General features: G+C 47.4%; 1 protein-coding gene across 1 annotated transcript in view; it reads left to right on the top strand.

Annotated features, from left to right (window-relative positions):
* The first annotated feature begins 14,395 nt into the window (after positions 1-14,395).
* The window catches only part of LOC134896596 (zinc-regulated GTPase metalloprotein activator 1-like), a 227,316-nt gene continuing 218,834 nt past the window's right edge, over positions 14,396-22,877 (top strand). The window contains exon 1 of the mRNA XM_063913930.1: positions 14,396-14,547. The gene's annotated coding sequence lies outside the window, so the exon portion shown is untranslated. The remainder of the gene's footprint in view (positions 14,548-22,877) is intronic.

Below are 22,877 nucleotides of genomic sequence, written 5' to 3'. Positions count from 1 at the left end.
ATTGTTCCAGGTCGAGAGACCCTCAAGCAATAGCAGTGGATGCGCTAGTGGCCCAGTGGGTGTTCCGGTCGGTGTATGTCTTCCCTCCACTTCCGCTGATCCCAAAGGTGCTCAGGATCGTAAGGAGAACAAGAGTTCGAGCAATCTTCATTGCCCCAGACTGGCCAAGGAGGGCTTGGTACCCAGATCTTTAGGAGTTGCTTATAGAAGATCCTCGGCCTCTTCCTCTTCGCGAGGACCTGCTGCAACAGGGGCCATGTGTGTATCAAGACTTACCACGGCTATGTTTGATGGCATGGCTGTTGAGCGCCGGATCCTAGCCCATAAAGCTATTCCCAAGGAAGTCATCCCCACCCTTATTCAGGCCAGGAAAAGAGTAACGTCTAAACATTACCACCGTATTTGGAGAAAATATGTGTCTTGGTGTGAATCCAAGAAGGCTCCTACGGAAGAGTTTCAGTTGGGATGTTTTCTCCATTTTCTGCAGGCTGGTGTGGAGGCAGGCTGCCGATTGGGGTCAATCAAGGTCCAGATGTCGGCCTTGTTAGTGTTCTTCCAAAAACAATTGGCCTCTCTTCCAGAGGTTCAGACCTTCGTGAAAGGGGTTCTGCACATCCAGCCTCCTTTTGTGCCTCCAGTGGCACCATGGGACCTTAATGTGGTGTTGCAGTTTCTTCAGTCGGATTGGTTTGAGCCTCTACAAGAGATAGAGTTGAAGTTTCTCACTTGGAAAGTGGTGATGCTTTTGGCATTGGCATCCGCACGGCGGGTGTCTGAGTTGGGGGCCTTGTCTCACAAGAGCCCTTACCTGATCTTCCATGAAGATAGGGCAGAGTTGAGAACTCGTCAACATTTTCTTCCAAAGGTGGTTTCATCTTTCCACATAAACCAACCAATTGTGGTGCCAGTAGTTACTGACACGTTCACTGAGTCAAAGTCTCTAGATGTGGTTAGAGCTTTGAAGATTTATGTCGCTAGAACAGCTCGAATACGGAAAACAGAGTCTTTGTTTGTCCTGTATGCTCCCAACAAGATTGGGTGTCCTGCTTCCAAGCAGACTATTGCGCACTGGATCAGAAGTACGATTCAGCACGCTCATACTACGGCTAGATTGCTGTTACCAACGTCGGTGAAGGCCCATTCCACTAGGAAGGTGGGCTCATCCTGGGTGGCTGCCCAGGGGGTCTCGGCATTGCAACTTTGCCGAGCAGCTACTTGGTTGGGGTCAAACACATTTGCAAAATTCTACAAGTTTGACATCTTGGCCGATGAAGACCTCAAGTTTGGGAAATCGGTGCTGCAGGGTCATCCGCACTCTCCCGCCCATACTGGAGCTTTGGTATAAACCCCATGGTCATGAAGTGAACCCCAGCATCCTCTAGGACGTATGAGAAAACAGGATTTTGATACCTACCGGTAAATCCTATTCTCCTAGTCCATAGAGTATGCTGAGCGCCCGTCCCAGTGCGTACTTTACCTGCAGTTTTGTTTATTAGAGTTACACATGTTGTGTTTTATTAGTTTCAGCATGCTTGCTGTAATTGGTTAATGCCTGTTGGCGTGTGTTATGTTGAATGCCATGTTGTGCGGCATGGTTGAGGTGTGAGCTGGTATGTATCTCACCATTAGTATTAAAGTAAATCATTTCCTCAAAATGTCCGTCTCCCTGGGCACAGTTCCTATAACTGAGGTCTGGAGGAGGGGCATAGAGGGAGGAGCCAGTTCACACCCATTGAAAAGTCTTAAGAGTGCCCATGGCTCCTGCGGAACCGTCTATACCCCATGGTCATGAAGTGAACCCTAGCATCCTCTACGGACTAGGAGAAAAGGATTTACCGGTAGGTATCAAAATCCTGTTTTTACTGGTGCCTCCATACAACTTTATTTTTTTTTCACAGCCTACATCCCTGTTATGTGTCTGCATTTTGCATGGAAACATGGCTCTACCAGTCAGGGCAGTAGAGAAACTGGCTGGGCCCAGGTACTTTTCACAGGGCATGGCCTGATTGTTGGAGGTGTGGTCATGCACCCATAGAAAAAAATAAAGAAAAAATAGTATTTTAAGCGCCACGCTACCCTGGCCACACTGCAGCCCAGTACCCAACAGCATGTACTGGGCTGAGGAGAAGAGGTGCAGCTGCTGCTGCCAGGTGAGGGGATGGATCTGGTCCCCCGCTGGGCCCCTCCATCAAATCTGGGCCCTGGTAATCAGTAACCCCCCCCCCCTTCGGTGAATCTGCTGCCTGTTACCAGCTGCATGTTTAACTTCATCAGAATACAATAGGCACCTCTAGTTCAATATCTGTAAAGTGATGTGGCAATTGACTGAAAATGCAATCCGATCAAATTCATATCATTATCAGATATGGGGGGAATTCAATTCAGAGCGAATCTGTTTGCCCGCCGCAAAAGCCAAACTGTACGCAATAGCCACACTGTACGGCAGCCCGATCTTTAAAAAAAAGCAGCAAAGGGTGTGCGAGATGGGGTGCCGTTACCAACGTTTAACCCTCAGTCAGGCGCAGCTGGCCCGTCAGGCGCCGCAAAGCAGTTCTTGCTCCCCTCTCCACCCCAAAGGGGCTCAGGGGCCTGCCCCTCCTAGTACCTTCTTATCTCTAGGTGCTGTTCGAAACCCCCCTAGTCAGTTTTCCCGCCGCCTGCATGGAGTGCAGTAGTGACCCTCATGGCCTCTCAGACACACTGCGCCGAAACTCCTCCAACTTTTTAAGGTTCGTTTTTCCTTTTATTTTCATCTATTGTTTATTTTGCTCATTTTATGAATGAGAATTACAAAGGTTGTGGATATTTAGTGGAAATATGTAGGTTTGTCCAGGGTGGTCTCTCAGGCACACTGCGCCCAAACTTATACTCATGTTCGTGTTTTCTTTTTGTTGCTTCAGATTTTCTGCTGAAATGGCCCGTAAAACCTACGATTTATCTCTTTGTACATTCTAATGAAGGTCACTGATCACTTTAAGAGCGTAAGAATTGAGTTAATTAGGTGCTAATGACGATTTTCTAACAGGTGCCTGTCAGGCGCACTGCGCCTGAACCCGAGAGTCCCAGAGGTGCGCCTGAAGGAGGGATAAACGCAGCCAGTAATTCACACCCTCCAGCCAGAATTGATTTGTGGCATGCTGATCATCATCACGCTGTCGTGATGATGGGCCTGTTTATATGTGGTGGCCTGGAGCTGTAATCCCAACCATCCCATTATTAAACTGGCCCTGCACGTAACAGGAAGGTAGGGTCTGATTTAAAGGTGGGACAGCTGCTGCATCTTTGTACGCAGCAGCTGTGCAAAATAATTTAAGGACGCAGGAGGCGTCTTAAATAAAAAGACACCCACTGCAGTCTTCTGTGATCCACTGCTGCATCTGAAGATGCAGTCTTGGATAATCTGCATTAACAGCGAACATCGCCGTCCTCTCCCTGCCCTCTGAACGGTAGCAGACTGTCAATCATTGACAGTCTTCTGCCGCCCTGCTTCCAATGTTGGTGGAGCGGTTTGCGCACATGCAGAATGGGTCCTGCACATCCGCAAAGTACCGGACATCGGAACTTTGTGCATTATTATAGTGTACTTTGAATACTTGGCACGTGACTGAAAAGCCCTACAGCAACACACACACTGTGGCTATAATACCCTTAATGCATTGCATACCTCCCAACTTTGTCCCGTCGGCAAGAGGGACACACGCGTGGCGGAGCCGCGCGCGCTCCCGAAAAGGGGGAGTTGCCTATGGAAAAGGGGCGTGGCTTAGCGGAGGACCCACTATCGTGAGCCACGCCCCCATTTTCATCACTGAGGGGGCATGCCCAGCGCTCTGTGAGCCGCTGGCATGCCCCCATCTCCCTCTGTCTGCACTGAATAGACGCTGTGCGCATGCGCACAGCGTCTATTCACCGCTGCTCTGCTAAGCAGGGCAGCGAGAGACGGAGCCTCCCAACTGCCCCCCCACCCCCCACCGCGGGACACTGCGGCCCGCGGGTGGGACAGCGGGACTGTCCCCAAAAAATGTGACTGTCCCGCGAAAATCGGGACAGTTGGGAGGTATCTTAATGTAAGAATATACACAATCACAAAAAAAAACCTGATAATGCAATAGTTCAAATGCACTGAAATAACAACATAAATAACAGTCACTATAACAAGGTAATGGAAGGCAATAAAATTAAGTAATAACTGCGCTGGTGCAATCATTTTCATCAGGATGCTTATCCTTAGTTCAGTGAGTCCTGGTAAAGACTGAGTTAACCTGTTAATCTTCACTGGCCAACTCTTGGGTCGGTGCACATAAAAGTGGATGAAGGATACATTTGTCTTTAGGATGCTCAGTATTGACTAAGTGGTATATTTACTACAGTGCAGGTTTTCAGATATGGAAGTGTTGCCTATAGCAACCAATCAGATTTTGGATATCATATGCTAGAAAGTACTTCATAAAAAAGTATATTATGATTGGTTGCTATGTGCAAAATATCCACATCTGAAAACCCACACTTTAGTAAATATACCCCTAAGTGTTTCTGCCATGACATGTGATTTTTCTAGTTCGAGAACTATTGCCTTACTGCTAGGGCAGTGGATGTATTTTGTGGTCTGTTTATTAAAATAAAATAACATAAGTATTCCTGCTATTCTAGAATAACAGAGGTGACATCAAATATATTTGTGTTCTGAATCAATCATTAAAGAATTAGGAATAAAATACATTAAATACATTTCTGCTGCGGAGTACACTGGGCTCCACAAGGAATGGACAATGGGGGTGTAGAGTAGGATCTTGATCCGTGGCACCAACAGGCTCAAAGCTTTGACTGTTCCCAGAATGCATAGCGCCGCCTCCTATATCACCCCGCCTCCCTGCACAGGATCTCAGTTTTGTAGTTGGTGCTGCAGTAGCAGGCACTTAACAGAGGGGCTGCTCCAGGCAGCCCTAAGAAGAGCTTTTTTTCTGAGGAAAAAAGTGAAGACTTCAAGGGCAGCAGCAGTGTTACATGTCAGTGGACATTCACGGCTGCAGCTCCGGCTCTCCCCAGCGGCGCTGTACACTCCCGAGCCCAGGTTGCCGGGTAACTACAGCAGGAGGCTCCGGTTTTCTTCTTGTCAGGTACACACGATGGGGGCTCTCCGGGATCGCGTGGCCGCGCTTCGGCAGGTGGTAAGTGGGTCCCGCTTGCGGGACCCGGTCTTTATCGCGATCCGACGCGGTCAGTGGGAGGCGGGCCGCGCGCTGGTGGTGGACACTGCAGCAGTACAGGCGATCCCACTAGATCACCAGGGCACGGGACAGGTCAGGTTTTCTCTATAAACCGTTTTATTAGAGCCCGCAGTACCCGGTGGTTTTGTCAGCAGGGGGATAGAGCTTGGACCTAAAGCCCTTCCCCCAGCCCCAGGGCGCCATTTTCTGCAAATGTTCCCGCCCTGGAGCTGCATATCTGTCTCTCCCTCACTCCCTTGCAGGTCTGTGGCGCCATTATCCCTCAGCTCACTGTTCCTGGGAATGCTTCGGCAAATCCTCCTATGTAAAGCCACCTGGTTGTCAGTGCTGTGACTTTAGAAGACACTTAAGTATTCTACCTGCCTTTTTTAGTCAGTGTTAGTTAAGAAAGAGTACACTTAGTCAGGGTTTCCTAGTACAATTACCCTGTGATATACATCCAGTTCTTACTGTGTACTGTTATATCTATTGTTATATAACTGTGTAACCTAGTCCAGTGCAGTATTATTGTTAGTAATAACCTCTGCATTGTACAGACTGTGACTATTTGTGTGTGCATTTGATAGCTGAGTGGTGTCCATTTCGTGTCTTTCACTCAACCTGCTATCCCTATATTCTATAACCTGAGGGGGCTTGGTGCGTCAGGTTTTATCTAATACAGGTTGAGTATCCCATATCCAAATATTCCGAAATACGGAATATTCTGAAATACGGACTTTTTTGAGTGAGAGTAAGATAGTGAAACCTTTGTTTTTTGATGGCTCAATGTACACAAACTTTGTTTAATACACAGAGTTATTAAAAATATTGTATTAAATGACCTTCAGGCTGTGTGTATAAGGTGTATATGAAACATAAATGAATTGTGTGAATGTAAACACACTTTGTTTACTGCACAAAGTTATAAAAAATATTGGTTAAAATGACCTTCAAGCTGTGTGTATAAGGTGTATATGAAACATAAATACATTCTGTGCTTAGATTTAGGTCCCATCACCATGATATCTGATTATGGTATGCAGTAATTCCAAAATACGGAAAAATCCCATATCCAAAATACCTCTGGTCCCAAGCATTTTGGATAAGGGAGACTCAACCTGTATAGGATTTTCACAAAGATATACTGTATTACGTATTTTTCTCTGTGATTTAGTCACCATATCTCTCCTTTATCTCTGCTGGTGCTGATTACACTGCGCAGGGGTTTGGGCTAGAGGTATTGTGCTGCTGACAAATTGTACTGTGTTACCTGATACTGCAAGATATATCATGTCTGCTTTTGAGGGTAACGGTTCTGGGGCTGAACACACTGCCGATGTTGCTGAAGCCGCAGATACCTATGAGGAGAATATAGCAGCTTTGGGCTCTGGTTCTGGGGGCTCTTTGCCCCCCAGTGGGACGGTGGCAACGGGGGCAAATAATGACCTGCCGTGGGCCGCTTTTTTCACGCTTCTGCATACGCTAGTTCATAAACTAACACCCCCTATGGGACCCCCAATGCCGGGTCAACCGTTTGTGGTCCCTGCAGCTAACCCGCCGTGGGCGGACGATTTATCTGCTCAAATAAAGAAGTTGAACCAGTCCCTGACTACTAAAAAGTCTGACCGTCGCTCGCCTACGTCGCTCGCCTACGTCGCTCGCCTACGTCCAAGGTTCTGACTCAGATACGGCTGATGGGGACGGTGGTTCACATGTGGATGTTCCTGATCTTTTGGAGGCTATTAAATTAATTTTACAGATTACGGATGATCCCGAGCCATCCGTTCCTCTTAGGAAACCAGATAGGTTCAAGCGTCAGAAGGTGGTTAAGCAGGTTTTACCTCACTCTGACCACCTAATTGATATACGTCAGGAACCCTGGGAAAACCCGGGTACGAAGTTTGTGCCTCAAAAGAAGATGCTGGCTCGCTATCCCCTCGCGCCGGAGCTGTATAAGAATTGGGAAACGCCTCCTCCAGTGGACTCACATGTGGCTAGGATGGTGGTTTCCTCAGCTCTACCGGTCACCACCGTCACATCTCTAAAAGAGCCTACGGATAAACGTGTGGAGGGTTGTCTGAAAGCGATTTACACCCTCACGGGTGCTGCACAAAGGCCTACTATTGCAGCTACTTGGGCTGCAGAGGCCATTGACGCATGGGCCTTGGAGTTAGATGCTGAAATCTCCTCTGGCCATGCTAGACAATGCTTGTCTTATATTGTCACAGCTTCTCGTTATATTAAAGAGGCGGCTTCTGATGCCGGTATCCTGGCAGCCAAGGCCTCTACTACGTCAGTCCTGGCTCGCCGGATATTGTGGCTGAGATCCTGGTCTGTGGATCTGGACTCTAGAAAAACCCTGGAGGTACTCCCTTTTAAGGGAGATATTCTGTTTGGGGAGGATTTAAATAAGATTGTGGCTGATTTGGCTACTGCCAAAACTGCCTGTCTGCCTAGTACTGCTCCTTCTGTGTCGAAGGCTAAAGGTACTTCCTTTCGCCCCTTTCGTCCTTCAGGTAAAGCAAAAGGTCAGGCGTACAACAAGCAGGCCCGCACTTCCAAACCCGGTAAGCCTAAGCCCAAAAGAGCCTGGGCAGCCCGTCAGCCAGCTTCCAAGACAGATAAGCCTGCCGCATGACGGGGCGGGCCTCCCTCTGGGGGATCCCAGGGTGGGGGGCCGGCTTCTAGGGTATACCCAGGAATGGTTGAAGACCACTTCAGATGCCTGGGTACGGGAAGTCGTCACTCGAGGTTACGCCATAGCCTTCAAAAACCGACCCCCTCATCGATTTTGCCAGACAGATGTCCCGTTGGACAAGACAAAGGCAAACACTCTACATTCGGTGGTACAGACCCTCCTGGATACAGGAGTCGTAGTACAGGTGCCTCTTGCGCAGAGGGACCGGGGGTACTATTCTCCGCTGTTTCTAGTCCCGAAACCGAATGGGTCCTCCCGGCCCATTCTCAACCTTAAGGCATTGAACAGGTTTGTGAAGGTTTCCAAGTTCCGGATGGAAACCCTTCGCTCTATAGTTCTGGCCTTGGAACCTGAGGACTTCATGGTCTCCCTGGATATACAGGATGCTTACCTGCATATTCCTATAGCAGTGTCTCATCAGCAATACCTGAGATTTGCGATTGGCAACTGCTTCGGGCGTTACCTTTTGGTTTAACAACGGCTCCGCGAGTCTTTACAAAAGTCATGGCGGTGATGACGGTGGTACTCCGCCGTCAAGGGGTCAGGATACTGCCGTATTTGGACGACTTGTTAATCCTGGCAAATTCCCCAGAACTTCTCCTGCGTCATCTAGATGTGACGGTCCGATTTCTGCAAGCCCACGGGTAGCTCATCAACTGGAAGAAGTCATCCATGATCCCTGCTCAGAGCATGGTGCATCTGGGAGCACTATTGGACACTCACAACCAGCGGTTGTTCCTGTCTCAGGAGAAAGTCCTGAAACTTCAGGACAGGATTCGTTGCTTCCTATTTCGTCCGCAAGTGTCTATACATTCGGTGATGCAAGTGCTGGGCCTCATGGTGTCAGCATTCGACATGGTGGAGTACGCTCAATTTCACTCTCGCCCTCTCCAGAGGCTGATTCTAGCCAAATGGGACGGCCTGCCTCACCGGATCAGGTCTCAAATGATCTCATTGACTCCGGAGGTCCGTCTGTCGCTGCTCTGGTGGCTCCGGGACCAACAACTGTGCAGGGGCCGTCCGTTCTAGATTTCCGACTGGGCCCTGTTGACGACAGATGCCAGTCTAAGAGGTTGGGGCGCGGTGCTGGAGCAACACTCCCTTCAGGGGCGGTGGACCAAGGAGGAGTCCCTCCTCTCGATCAATATTCTGGAGTTGCGGGCGGTCTTCAATGCCTTGAACCTAGCCCAGCATTTAATTCAGAACCGTCCTGTTCAAGTACAATCGGACAACGCCACCACAGTGGCTTACATAAATCATCAAGGCGGCACTCGAAGCTGCCTAGCAATGAAGGAAGTCTCACGGATTCTACAGTGGGCAGAACGCCATCTACCGGCCATATCGGCAATATTCATTCCGGGAGTCCTAAACTGGGAAGCAGACTTTCTCAGTCGTCAGGACGTGCATGCCGGCGAGTGGGGCCTCCATCCAGAAGTGTTTCAACTCCTAATGGAAAGGTGGGGCCTTCCAGACGTAGATCTGATGGCGTCTCGACACAATCACAAGGTTCCGGTCTTCGTAGCAAGGACAAGGGATCCTCAAGCAGCATTCGTGGATGTGCTGGCGGTACCGTGGAGGTTTCGGCTGCCGTACGTGTTCCCTCCGGTGTCACTCCTGCCCAGGGTAATTCGGAAGTTCAAACAAGAAAAAGGAACTCTGCTTCTCATAGCTCCAGCGTGGCCCAGACGGCACTGGTTCTCAGACCTGCAAGGCCTATCATCAAAGCGTCCAATTCTACTTCCACAACGCCCAGACCTCCTCGTTCAGGGCCCCTATGTCTACCAGGACCTAGCCCGGCTGTCTTTGACGACGTGGCTCTTGAAGCTTCCGTCTTAAGGGCTAAAGGGTTTTCTGAGGCGGTCATTCAAACTATGTTGCGGGCCCGGAAACCGGCTTCTGCTCGGATTTACTATTTGGTCTGGCATTCTAACTTTGTTTGGTGCGCATCTAACGATTATGACGCTTCCAAGTTTAGTATAGCCAAGTTGTTGGCTTTTCTTCAGCAGGGCCTGGACTTAGGCCTGCGTCTGGCCTCCCTCAAGGTTCAAATATCTGCCTTGTCGGTGTGGTTTCAGAGAAAAATTGCGATCTTACCTGATGTGCATACCTTTACTCAGGGCGTGTTGCGTATCCAACCTCCCTATGTCCCGCCTGTGGCTCCTTGGGACTTGTCGGTGGTTTTGGAGGCGTTACAAGAGACTCTGTTTGAACCTCTTGGTTCAGCTAACCTTAAGTGGCTTTCCCTTAAGGTGGTGTTTCTGCTGGCTATTGCTTCAGCTAGAAGAGTGTCGGATTTGGGTGCCTTGTCCTGTAGTTCTCCATATCTGATATTTCACCGTGACCTAAGGTGGTTTCTTCGTTCCACCTTAATCAGGAGATTGTAGTTCCGGCACTTGTTTCTCCTGATCTGTCTCCCAAAGAGCGGTCTTTAGATGTGGTACGGGCTCTCCGTATCTATGTGAAGAGAACTGCTCCTATTAGGAAATCTGATTCTCTTTTTGCTGTTTATGGGTTTCACAAACGGAGCTGGCCTGCTCACAAGCAAACTCTGGCCAGATGGATTAGAATGGTGATTGCACATGCTTATGTGAAGGCTGGTCTCTCTGCTCCTGATCACATTAAGGCCCATTCTACTCGGTCTGTTGGACCTTCTTGGGCGGCCCAACGTTGTGCGACCCTTGAACAATTGTGCAAGGCGGCTACGTGGTCCTCTGTGAACAAGTTCATAAGGTTCTATGCCTTCGATACTGCCGCTTCCCAGGATGCTTCCTTTGGACGCAGGGTTCTTGTGCCCACTACAGTGCATCCCCTCCCATAAGGAACTGCTTTAGGACATCCCCATTGTTCATTCCTTGTGAAGCCCAGTGTACCCCGTAGCAGAAAACGAGTTTTATGGTAAGAACTTACCTTTGTTAAAACTCTTTCTGCTAGGTACACTGGGCTCAAGAAGGCGTCCACCCTGATGCACTTAGCTTCTTTGGGTTGGTATGGCATTAGCCGCTGACACGTCTCCTGTCGTGAGTATGCGGTGTTGTGGCTACTAACCGTTGTCGTCTCTTTTCCTGCTACTGCATTGGACTGGTTAACTAAAAACTGAGATCCTGTGCAGGGAGGCGGGGTGATATAGGAGGCGGCGCTATGCATTCTGGGAACAGTCAAAGCTTTGAGCCTGTTGGTGCCTCGGATCAAGATCCTACTCTACACCCCCATTGTCCATTCCTTGTGGAGCCCAGTGTACCTCGCAGAAAGAGTTTTAACAAAGGTAAGTTCTTACCATAAAACTCGTTTTGTTTGTTTTTTTGTTTGTTTTTTTGAAGGGCAGGAGGGGGGATTGTATCAGGCAGAGGAGAACAAGTGGTAGGTATGGTGAAGTTTTTCTTTGAAATTTATCTACAGAACCATTCAGTGTATTAAGCTGATTTGTGTGATGCAGGATATACTGGCACAATCACAGAGGGGGGAATTCAAATAGAAGTGATGTGACATCACATATTCCGGTGTGATTTGCAGGGCAAAAAAATCACATACTATGGTAGGCTTACATTGTGCATCCTGCGAACAACTATGGAGCTAATAAAATGGAGGCTGTAGAGCAGGCATTCCCAACCACGGTCCTCAAGGCACACTAACAGTGCAGGTTTTAGTGATATCCAGGCTGCAGCACAGATGGTTAAATCAAAATAACTGAGGTGCTAATTAAGTCACCTGTGCTCAAGCTTGGATAGCACCAAAACCTGCACTGTTAGTGTGCCTTGAGGACCGTGGTTGGAAATGCCTGCTGTAGAGGCTACATAGGGTGCCATTGTCAGTGTTCAAACACTGTCACAACAGCAAATCGCTAACATTGCACATACATTGCTTCTAATTTAACGGTCCTCATAGTGTACACGTACAATATAGCTATTGAACCCAAACTGCAAATGTAATTAATGTCTGTCGGCTGTTCCAGATTTGCAGGGAAAATTTAATAGACTGGTCTCTGGCGGTTTTATACCTGATAATAAGTGCACATTAAAATATTTGTATGTTGCACACAAATCTTGGTAAGTGTTCTTATTGTGTAGGCTATGCTGTATAAATTATGTACATGTAAAATATGACATCTACGGTTTATGATCAAATACCATGCCTCAAAATAGTTCACAATGCCAAAGAAGGACACACACAAATTGTTATAGTAAGTCATTCTTTTTTTTATCATGATTAATATCATCACCCTTTATTAATAAACGCCAACATATAATCCATCAGAGAAACCATGTTGCAGTCAGATTACATACAATTATACAATAAAACATGTGATAAAGTTCTGCCAAAACAAGCTTACAAACTATGAAGCACAGTGAGCACTTGAGAGTGAGACATAAGGAAGTGGTGACATAACAGTGGCAGCTGCTGGAAGTGTAATGTATGCTGTTGTGTTCTGTATTGTACCTAGTGAAATGCCTTTCTGTAGGTCCCTAATAACTGTATGCTGCAATACTCAACACAAACTTCCTCTGTGACAAAGTCTTCCGCTCTCATTTACCATTGATAATCAAACTGAATTTAAGTGAACTGAATTGAAATAACTTATGTAGAAAATACATAAGTTTCTCTAGTCGCTTCATCTCTTGCAAAATGTTTTAGAAAAACAGAAGCAGAACATTGTGTACGTGGGTACAATGATTCACGTTGGGAAGTACAGTATGGTATTTAAACTATGTCATATTTTGCCTTCTTGTACAGACAAGAGCCGTACATACAGCGGCCTATTTACTAAGCTTGGAGAGAGATAGAGCATAATTGCCGACATCCTGGCTGCTCTCTCCGGTTGGCTCAGCAGTGTGGTGGGGTGGAGCTATGTCGCGTACCTGTGGTGTAGTGGAGGCGGAATGGAGGTGTGGTTACCGCAATTGCGTAAATGTAGCTATACCCCCCGCTCTGTAATGCCATATTACCGGCATTATACTGCAGGGGGCGTGGCTATTATGATGCGATTCAGCGAGAATCGCGTAATCGACTGCCCGCACCGCCCACTTTACTCACTAAGTGGGTGGGCGGGCAGGAGGGGACCTAGAAAATTGGGAGACTCGCCTGTTCTTCCAGGGTGCCGGGAGGGCCAACTGATTTTCGGAAACCTCCTGATCATTCCGGGAGTGTAGGTAAGTATAAGATAAAGTGGAGAGAAATTAAGTACTAGCCAATCAGCTCCTAACTGTCATGTTACAGGCTTGAAGAATGATAGGAGCTGTTTGGTTTCTACTTTCTCTCTCTCTACTTTATCTCTCTCCAGGGGTCCCATTAATCAAACATAATATTTGAGTACTGTTTCCTGAAAACACACATGTTCAGAGGTTAGTATCGCCTAAATGCATGTAGAAGGGACCGCAGCAGATATCTCCAATACCTGCTGCGATCTTCCATTCCCGCCGGCAGCTGCAATCGCATAGGTTTCTATGAGGGATGTGATGCTGCCATATTGGCACAGCTACCGTCATCAGCGGGAGCGTGTATGTGCAGCAGGGACGTGCGGTGAGGTAAATAGCTGAGGAGACACTGGCTAGTACCAGAGCCAGATGTATACTACACACAATATATGAGCCAAATGGTGCATGTGGGCAATATACACAGGTGCAGTAGTACATACTGCGGAATTTTGGTGAGTTTTGATCAGAGATGTGTGGACAAGGTAGGCACTGCCTCACCTGCCATAGACTTTTTACTCCACAGTTTTGACTATAAAAATGACTACAATAATACAAAGAAGATCTTTCTAGCATATTCTTTGTATTTTTCATATACTTTATACAGACAAAAGTCTAGTGCAAACATTAGTATGACAGGAAAGGCTCTGCCTCACCTCACGGCACGTCACTGATGTGCAGTAGTCCCGCTTCCACACTAAGCACATTGCAGGGACGGGCTTCGCAACCAGCGGATACTGTGTAATACATTGGCTCGGTACAACTGCATATTGCAATGTGATCCTTGGCGCTAATATGGTGCCCAGATCGAATTGCTGCCCTAGCGCTTTTATACCGGGCCAATGTATTATAGAGCTCCCACAGGTTTTGGAGCTGCTCTCTCTGTGGGTGCTGTATAATACATTGGCCTGGTACAATCGAATGTTGCAATGCATACCTAGGCGCTAATATCATGCTCAGATTGCATTGCAAATGCGATCAATGATATACAGACCCCCAACGCTTAGTAAATAGACCTCTAAGTCTCCAGGAATTAGAAGTACAGTGACAAAGTCAATATGCACAAACGTTTATTTGCAATACAATTTCAGAATCAAAGTATTGCCACCAGTATAAACTAACTTCTAAAAATTAAAATGAAATTCTAAAAATCACATAAGGCAGAAACTCAATATACACTCTTTATTGTTGTTCTATTATTAACCTAGAGAGCCAACATGGGCAATCACAGCGTGAGTTGTTCATTTAATGCAGAGACAACTGCAGTGCACAGCACGTATTATTAGTAGGTTATTTCATTTCACATCTACAGTATGTGGCAGATTGCAGTCCGTGTTGCAGGAGGAAGCATTTGCCAGCTGTACACACAGGAAGAAGAGGTTACTCTGCACATGGGCTGTGTGGACTGTCAGTGATCAGTGACTACTGCAGGCAGCCGCAGTGATCCTGCTGGGGTGATGTATGTAGTTATTTATTGGGGATAGTATGGTCTCTGATATTACAGCAGTGTGAGAGCTGCTGCTTATGTAACCCCTCAGCAGATAAGGCTCATAGTGTAATAGCAGTTCATGGCATGTGGAAAGCATACTAACAACATGCACCTGTTATGTTTTGTGCAGTTATTTTAATATTCTGACACATTTACACATATTACTGTATGGAAGGGTATTATGTATTTAGACTGGAGTTGCTATAAATGTTTATTTCTAAAAATCAAACAGTAATTCAATTGTTTTTGGCAATTATGTGTTATTTATTTCTACGTGTGTGCAGATGAATGAAAGCACATGGATTTAGCATGCTTTATAGGGGTATTTGGGTGGAACTGGGACAAACGTACAGTAATTACTTGTGGGATATATGTGCTCATTTGACTCATTAAGCTAAAATAAGGCATTTAAATAGGATTCAAAAGGTGTCTCAAAGGCCTCCCTCCTTGGCAGTAGGGTTGTCTCTCAGTGGGATGCTTTGTGCGCCTGTCAGGTACACTTTGGGGGAGATTCAGATGTTTGAAAAGTCAGTTGGGATATCTAATAGACAGCAAAACACGGACACCCAACTGACTTTTCAAACATTTGAATTCCACCCTTTATGTTGGAAAACCTATTTAGAGGTGTATTTTTTTAGTAAAGCAGACCTGACGCTCCCTCACTGTCATGATTTACAGTATATAACACATAGCTAAGGCTTGCCCAAACAGTTTAAGAGAGAAATGAATATAAATGAAGCTGTCTGTCCTAATGTGAGAGTAGGCTAAACTTTGATGTTTGATTACTTCCACTATGCGGTTGTAGCTGAATCTGCAACCTCACAAAACTACAAGTAGGTCTGAAGGCAATGCCACAGACAAAAAAATTATGTATGGTTATTTCTCCCATTGTGCTTTAATTTTACATATTGAACCAATCTACTTACTCCATATGCTTGTTTGATGACTGTATTGAATGTTTGCCTGTTTCTAACTTCATGTTTTCTCCACATTTATTGATCTATGGGCCGGATTCAAATGTTCCCCCCGCGATCGCGCCCGTCCGCAGCTATTCTAATGTGGCTACGGACAGGCATGCCAAGTTAATTTCAGCCGGGGTTAGCGAGCTGAAATGCGCGTAAAGTGACCCGCTTGGGCGCCCAAACAGGTCTTTTCACCCTCGTGCCCATGATTTTAGTTAGGTTTAGGTGCTTTGCGCGCCTAAACCCGACTGTAATGGGCACGATAAGTGGGGGCATTTGAATATCGCTCAGCGAACTCCCATCACTATAGACGGGAGATCGGGGGTGCGATAATATTTTAATCCCTCCCTATGTGTTACTTGCATTACTTTATATGAAAAAAACAATAAAAAAAAATGTATGAGCAAGTTGGAAGGTTATGTCCATTTGTACAAAGATTTGGAGGGTGTATTTAGTATTCTGGTTATTAAATTACTTTCAAATATTGGGAAAAAGTGTACGTTGTTATTTTGTGACCTTAAGTATGTGTCTGTTGCCATGTGTGGTGGGTCCTTCTTCTGGCCCCACCTCAGTGTCCCTTCTATGCTACAGTATCTGGATGATAGGTCGACAGTGAAAAGATTGACACCAAATGGTTTACACTCATCTAGTTGACCTGGTCAAAAGGTTGACATGTCAATGGTCGACACATGAAAAAATTGACAGGAGTTTTTCTGCAGCGGGGTACACTGATATTCCACAGGGAATACATCGGGGTGTAGAGTTGGAGCTTGACCCGAGGCACCAACATGCTAAAGCTTTGACTGTTCCCAGAATGCACTGCACCGCCTCCTCTATAACCCTGCCTTCGGACACTGGAGCTCAGTTTGTAAGTTGGTGCCTGCAGAGCAGGTCACTAACAGGTGGGTCTGCACTAGGCATCCCTGAAAAGAGCTTTTTAATAAGACTTCAAGGGCCGCAGCACTGTTTGTCATTCTGACATTCTGTGCTGCGGCTCCATCACCTCCCCAGCAGCGCTGCATACTCCCGCGTCCGGGTTCCCGGGTACTTGCAGCGGAGGCACACCGGTCTTCAGGCACACCACCGCTGACGCTCTCCTGGATCGCGTGGCTGCACATCAGGAAGTAGGTAAGAGGGTCCCCCAGGTGGGACCCGCCAGTAAATCGCGGTCCGGTCGTGGTCCCAGGAGACGGACCGCGCCGCTGACATGGACACTGTACTGCACAGGGACCCCACTACATCCACCAGTACAGGGAGCGCAGGTCGGATTTAACAAAAATTAGTTTTAGATAGGCTCCACAGTACCCGGTGGTGAGGACCAGCATAGGGGATAAGGCACTGACCTGTAGCCCTCCCCCCCCCCCCCCCAGCTCCGGCCGCCATCTACTGCTGGTGTTCCCGCCCTGGAGCTGCATTTCACTCTCCCTCACTTCCTGAAGAGATTTTGGTGCCATCTTTACAAGTAGCTGCGGCTGGTCTCAGGGACTGCAGGGCATTGTCTCCTCTGTAAATCCGCCTGTCTCATCAGCGCTGTGCATTTACAGGCACTTAAATATTCTACATGTCATTTTAGATAGTGTTAGTTAAGAACAAGTGTACTTCTACCTGAATATTTAGTACAAGTATTCTAAGATAGACGTCCAGTATCTACTGTGCATTGTGATACCTATATACACACATACATATACATGTGTAGTTTTACTTGTCCAGTGCAGTTTTATTGTTTATCTGTAATAACTTCTGCATTGTACCTGTGACTGATTTTGCCTGTAGCTGCTGTGTGGATTTTATTTTCGTGTATCACACTTCTTGCTATCACTATATTCTGTACCCTGGGGGCTTAGGTACGTCAGGGTCTCATATATATTCGTGCTACACCCCTGAGGGGGAAGTTTTAGCTGATGGTTCAGGCACTGGGTGCCTTACATCTCCCAGTCAGCCCGCAGCACCTGTGGCCAATCAGGAACCACCTTGGGCAGAGTTCTCAAGTATGCTGAATACGCTTGTCATACGTGTTACGCCCCCTGTGGGACCTCCTGTTCCATTGCAGCCACATATTGTCCCTGTAGTTAATCCACCCTGTGTGGACACTCTGTCTACCCAGTTACAACAATTAAATCAATATTTGGTTAGACAAAAGTCTACCCCACGCCCCTCTGGGGTCAAGGGGTCATCTAAGCAGGCCATTTCTTCCTCACAATCCACTAATATTTTGGATAATACTTCTGATGAGGATGGGGAATATACTTATCCGTCAGACAATGATACAGTCGCTTCTGATGAGGAATCTACAACCTAGGTTGATGTTCCTGACCTAGTGGAGGCTATTAAGCTGATTCTCCAAACTGATAAGATCGCTCCCACTACTGCATCTAAGAAACCTGATAAGTTCAAACGTCAGAAGGTTACTAAAGTAGTCTTACCACATTCTGACCATTTAATTGACATACATCAGGAATCCTGGTCGTCTCCAGGAAATAAATTTTCCCTGTCTAAAAAGATGCTAGCTCGTTATCCTATTCCTGCGGAGTTGAGTAACAAGTGGGAAACTGCACCGCCGGTGGACTCTCATGTCGCCCATCTTGTGGTGTCATCTACTCTGCCTGTCACCGCTGTCACCTCAGCTGAAGGAACCGACGGATAAGTGTGTGGAGGGATGCCTGAAGTCTATTTACTCTCTTACTGGTGCTGTACATAGACCCACTATAGCAGCCTCCTGGGCCGCGAAAGGAATTGAAGCATGGGTTCAGGCAATTGAGGATGAGCTGCCTCAGGATATTTCTGACACTGCCAGACAATATCTGTCTCATATTACCACAGCCTCCCATTATATTCAGGAGGCGGCCTCTGAGGCGGGTGTAATGGCAGCCAAGGCGTCTGCTATGTCTATACTGGCTCACTGAATTCTGTGGTTGAGGTCCTGGAAGGTGGACCTAGACTCCAAAAAGACCTTGGAGGTGCTCCCTTTTAAGGGAGACATCCTTTTTGGGGAGGATCTGAATAAGATTGTGACTGACTTGGCAACTGCTAAGACTGCGTTTCTCCCAAGTACTAATCCTTTGGCACCGAAGGTAAAGAGTACCACTTTTTGTTCCTTTCGACCTCCAGGGAAGGCAAAGGGTCAGGCGTACCCGAGACAGGCTCGTACTCCCAAATCCACTAAGCCCAAACCTAAACAATCCTGGTCTGCCTGTCAGCCTGCTTCCAAACAAGATAAGCGTGCTGCATGACGGGGCGGGCCTCCCCCTGCGGGACCCCAGGGTGGGAGGCTGACTTCTGCGGTTCGACCAGGCCTGGGATTAAAGACCACTTCGGACACCTGGGTGCGGGAAGTTGTCTCTCACGGGTACGCAGTCTCTTTCAATAGACATCCCCCTCGCCAGTTCTGCTCGACGGTTATCCCTTTGGATCCGTTGAAAGCGCAAGCTCTACACTTGGTTGTTCAATCCCTCCTGGACACAGGAGTGGCAGTGCCGTTACCTCTGTCCCAGAGAGGCAGGGGATACTATTCGACCCTGTTTCTAGTTCCGAAGCCAAGTGGGTCCTTCCGGCCTATACTCAACCTCAAAGCATTGAACAAATTTGTGAGAGTGTCCAAATTCCGTATGGAAACTCTGTGCTTTATTGTACAGGCCATGGAACACGACGACTGTGTGGTATCCCTGGACATACAGGATGCTTACCTACATATACCTATTGCCGTATCGCATCAACAATATCTGTGGTTTGCTATTAGCAACCTCTATTATCAGTTCCAGGCTCTGCCATTAGGACTGGACAAGGCCCCTCTGATCTTCACCAAGGTCATGGCCGTAATGACGGCCCTTCTCTGCCATCAGGGAATCAGGATCCTGCCATATCTGGACGACTTGCTGATCCTGGCGAACTCCCAAGATGTTCTCCTCAGTCATCTGGAACTGACTGTCCAATTCCTACAGGCCCATGGGTGGCTCATCCACTGGAAAAAGTCCTTGCTGGTACCTGGTCAGAGCATGGTGCACCTGGGGGCACTGTGGACACACAAACAGCCAGAGATTGTTTCTGTCTCCAGAGAAAGTCCTGAAACGTCAGGACAGGATCAGTTACTTCCTCTCTCGCCCAAGAGTGTTGATACATTCGACGATGCAAGTACTAGGCCTCATGGTGTCGGCTTTCAACATGGTAGAGTACGCTCAATTTCATTCCCGCCCTCTGCAGAGGTGAATCCTTTCCAAGTGGAAAGGCCTGTCCCATCGGATCAGGTCTCAAATGAACTCCTTGACTCCGGAGGTTCGTCTGTCACTGAGCTGGTGGCTACAGGACCAACAGTTGAGTAGGGGCCGTCTCTTTTAATCTCCAACTGGGTCCTCCTGACAACGGATGCCAGTCTGCGGGGATGGGGCGCGGTGTTGGAGCAATACTCTCTCCAGGGTCGGTGGACCATGGAGGAATCTCTCCTCCCTATATACATTCTGGAATTGCTGGAATTCTGTTCAATGCATTGACGCTTGCCCTGCATCTGGTACAGAACAGACCTGTTCAAGTACAATCAGACAACACCACCACGGTGGCGTACATAAATCATCAAGGCGGCACTTGAAGCCGCATGGCAATGCTGACGGTATCAAAAATCCTCCGTTGGGCTGAACGCTATCTGCCAGCAATATCGGCAATGTTCATTCCCTGAGTCCTCAACTAGGACACGTATTTCCTCAGTCGTCAGGACGTTCACGCCGGAGAGTGGAGTATTCATTCGGAAGTCTTTGAACTCCTAGTGGACAAGTGGGGCCTACCAGATGTAAACCTGATGGCGTCTCAACACAATCCACAAGGTTCAGGTCTTCGGATCAATGACAAGGGATCCTCAAGCAGCGTTCATGGACGCATTGGTAATTCCATGGAACTTTTGGCTGCCATACGTGTTCCCTCCAGTGTCACTCCTGCCCAGGGTACTACGGAAGTTCAAGTAACAAAGAGGAATACTACTTCTAGTCGCTCCAGCGTGGCCCAGACGGCATTGGTTCTCAGACCTGCAAGGTCTATCGATCGAGCGTCCTCTTCTACTTCCTGAACGCCAGACCTCCTCGTTCAGGGCCCTTGTCTACCCGGACCGGGCCAGACTGGCTTTGACGGTGTGGCTCTTGAAGCGTCACTCCTGAGGGCCAAAGGATTCTCTGAGGCTGTTATCCAAACTATGTTGCAGGCCCACAAACTGGCTTCAGCACGGATTTATTACAGGGTCTGGAACTCTTACTTCACGTGGTGTGCTGCTAAGAATTATGATGCCTATTCGTTCAGAACTTCCAGACTTTTGGCTTTTCTGCAAGAAGGCCAGGATTTAGGCCTTCGTCTGGCCTCCCTCAAGGTTCATATATCTGCCTTGTCGATGTGGTTTCTGAGAAATTACGTCTATCCCTGATGTTCATACTTTCACTCAGAGTATTTTTACGGATTCAGCATCCCTATGTCCCTCCTGTGGCTCCATGGGATCTGTCTGTTGTCTTAAATGCCCTATAAGAGTCTCCATTTGAACCTCTTGAGTCTGTGGACCTTAAATGCCTTAGGCATGTTTCTGCTGGCTATTGCCTCTGCTAGGAGGGTGTCTGACTTAGGCGCTTTGTCCTGTTGTCCACCCTTTTTGATTTTTCACCGTGACTGGGCAGTTCTTCAAACTCGCCCCGTTTATCTTCCTAAAGTGGTATCTTCTTTCAGTCTTAACCAAGAGATTGTGGTTCCGGCTTTTATCTCTTCTGGTTTGTCTTCCAAAGAACGGTCTTTGGATGTGGTATGGGCTCTCCATATCTGCTTCGAGAGGACTGCCTCTATCTGGAGGTCAGATGCCCTTTTTGTACTTTTTGGTTTTCACAAACGTGGCTGGCCTGCGAATAAGCAAACTTTGGCAAGATGGATTAGAATGGTGATTGCACAAGTTTATGCGCAGGCTGGACTCCCAGCTCCTGCTGCTATCAAAGCCCATTCTGCTGGGTCTGTTGGACCTTCTTGGGTGCCCGCCGTGACGCGTCCGCTGAACAATTGGGCAAGGCGGCTGGCTGCGTGGTCGTCCGTGAACACATTCATTAGGTTCTATGCCTTTGATACTTCAGCCTCCCAGGATACTTCCTTTGGACGCCGGGTTCTTGTGCCTGCTATGGTGTGTCCCCTCCCATGAGGAACTGCTTTAGGATGTCACCAATGTATTCCCGGTGGAATCCCAGTGTACCCTGCTGCAGAAAAGGAGATTTATGGTAAGACTTACCATTGTTAAATCTCTTTCTGTGAGGTACACTGGATTCCACAGGGCGCTCACCCTGACGCACTTAGCTTCTTTGGGTTTGTATGGCATTAGCTGCTGTTCCGTTCTCCTGTTGTGAGAATGTGGTTCTATGTGACTAACATCTGCCGTTTCTTTTACCTGCTACTGCATTGTACTGGTTAACGAAACTGGGCTCCAGTGCCCGGGGGCGGTGTTATAGAGGAGGTGGTGCAGTGCATCCTGGGAACAGTCAAAGCTTTAGCCTGTCGGTGCCTCTGGATCAACTCTACTCCTTGATGTATTCCCTGTGGAACCCAGTGTACCTCGTAGAAAGCGATTTAACTATGGTAAGTCTACCATAAATCTCCCTTTTTTTTTTTTTTTTCCCAGGATTTTTTTTTGGTTTACTTTACCATCCACGTGGACAACAGTTGGGAATGGCGCTAAAAGGAACATTTTGACACCAGAAAAAACATTAAAAACTCATGTTGACCTTTTCATGTGTGGACCCTTTCAACCTTTTGTCCATGTTGACCTTGTGCATGTCGACCGTCTGACTGTCGACCCATTGATCCATAACCGTATGCTACACAGAATTCTTTGTGGCTGGCTACTCTTAGATCTTTTTGGCTTTGTATTCTGCATGCACACTGCATACAGAGCAGAGTGGCTCTTGAGTCTTCTCATCAGCATCACCTGAAAGGACTCGGGAGCAACTTTATGTGCATGCAGAATGCAGAGCTGTAACAGCCCCCTTGTTCCGGGTACCTATTTAGTATGCCACTGAGTAATGGAATGTGAATTTAATAGTTAAGCATTCAGTTTTAAAGTTTGTTTGCAATGCATGACAAGAGCAACAAAGTGATCCAGATAATGTTTGTGAATTTTCTCATAGTAAACAATGATATTTCACATGATGTCTAGACCAGCTGCTTAGTATTAGTATACCATGGCCACTGAAGCAGCATTGTTTGAACATGGCCTAAAGCAGGCCATGCATGATTATCCATGTCACTTTATAGAGCAACCATTTTTTTAATTAGACAAGCCAACCCGACAACTTACATCCAACAGAATGACTTTGTGCTGTCACAGACGTAAGCTAA

Source organism: Pseudophryne corroboree, chromosome 1, assembly GCF_028390025.1.
Source record: "Pseudophryne corroboree isolate aPseCor3 chromosome 1, aPseCor3.hap2, whole genome shotgun sequence".
Classification (NCBI taxonomy): Eukaryota; Metazoa; Chordata; class Amphibia; order Anura; family Myobatrachidae; genus Pseudophryne; species Pseudophryne corroboree.
This window is presented reverse-complemented; position numbering and strand designations above follow the sequence as displayed.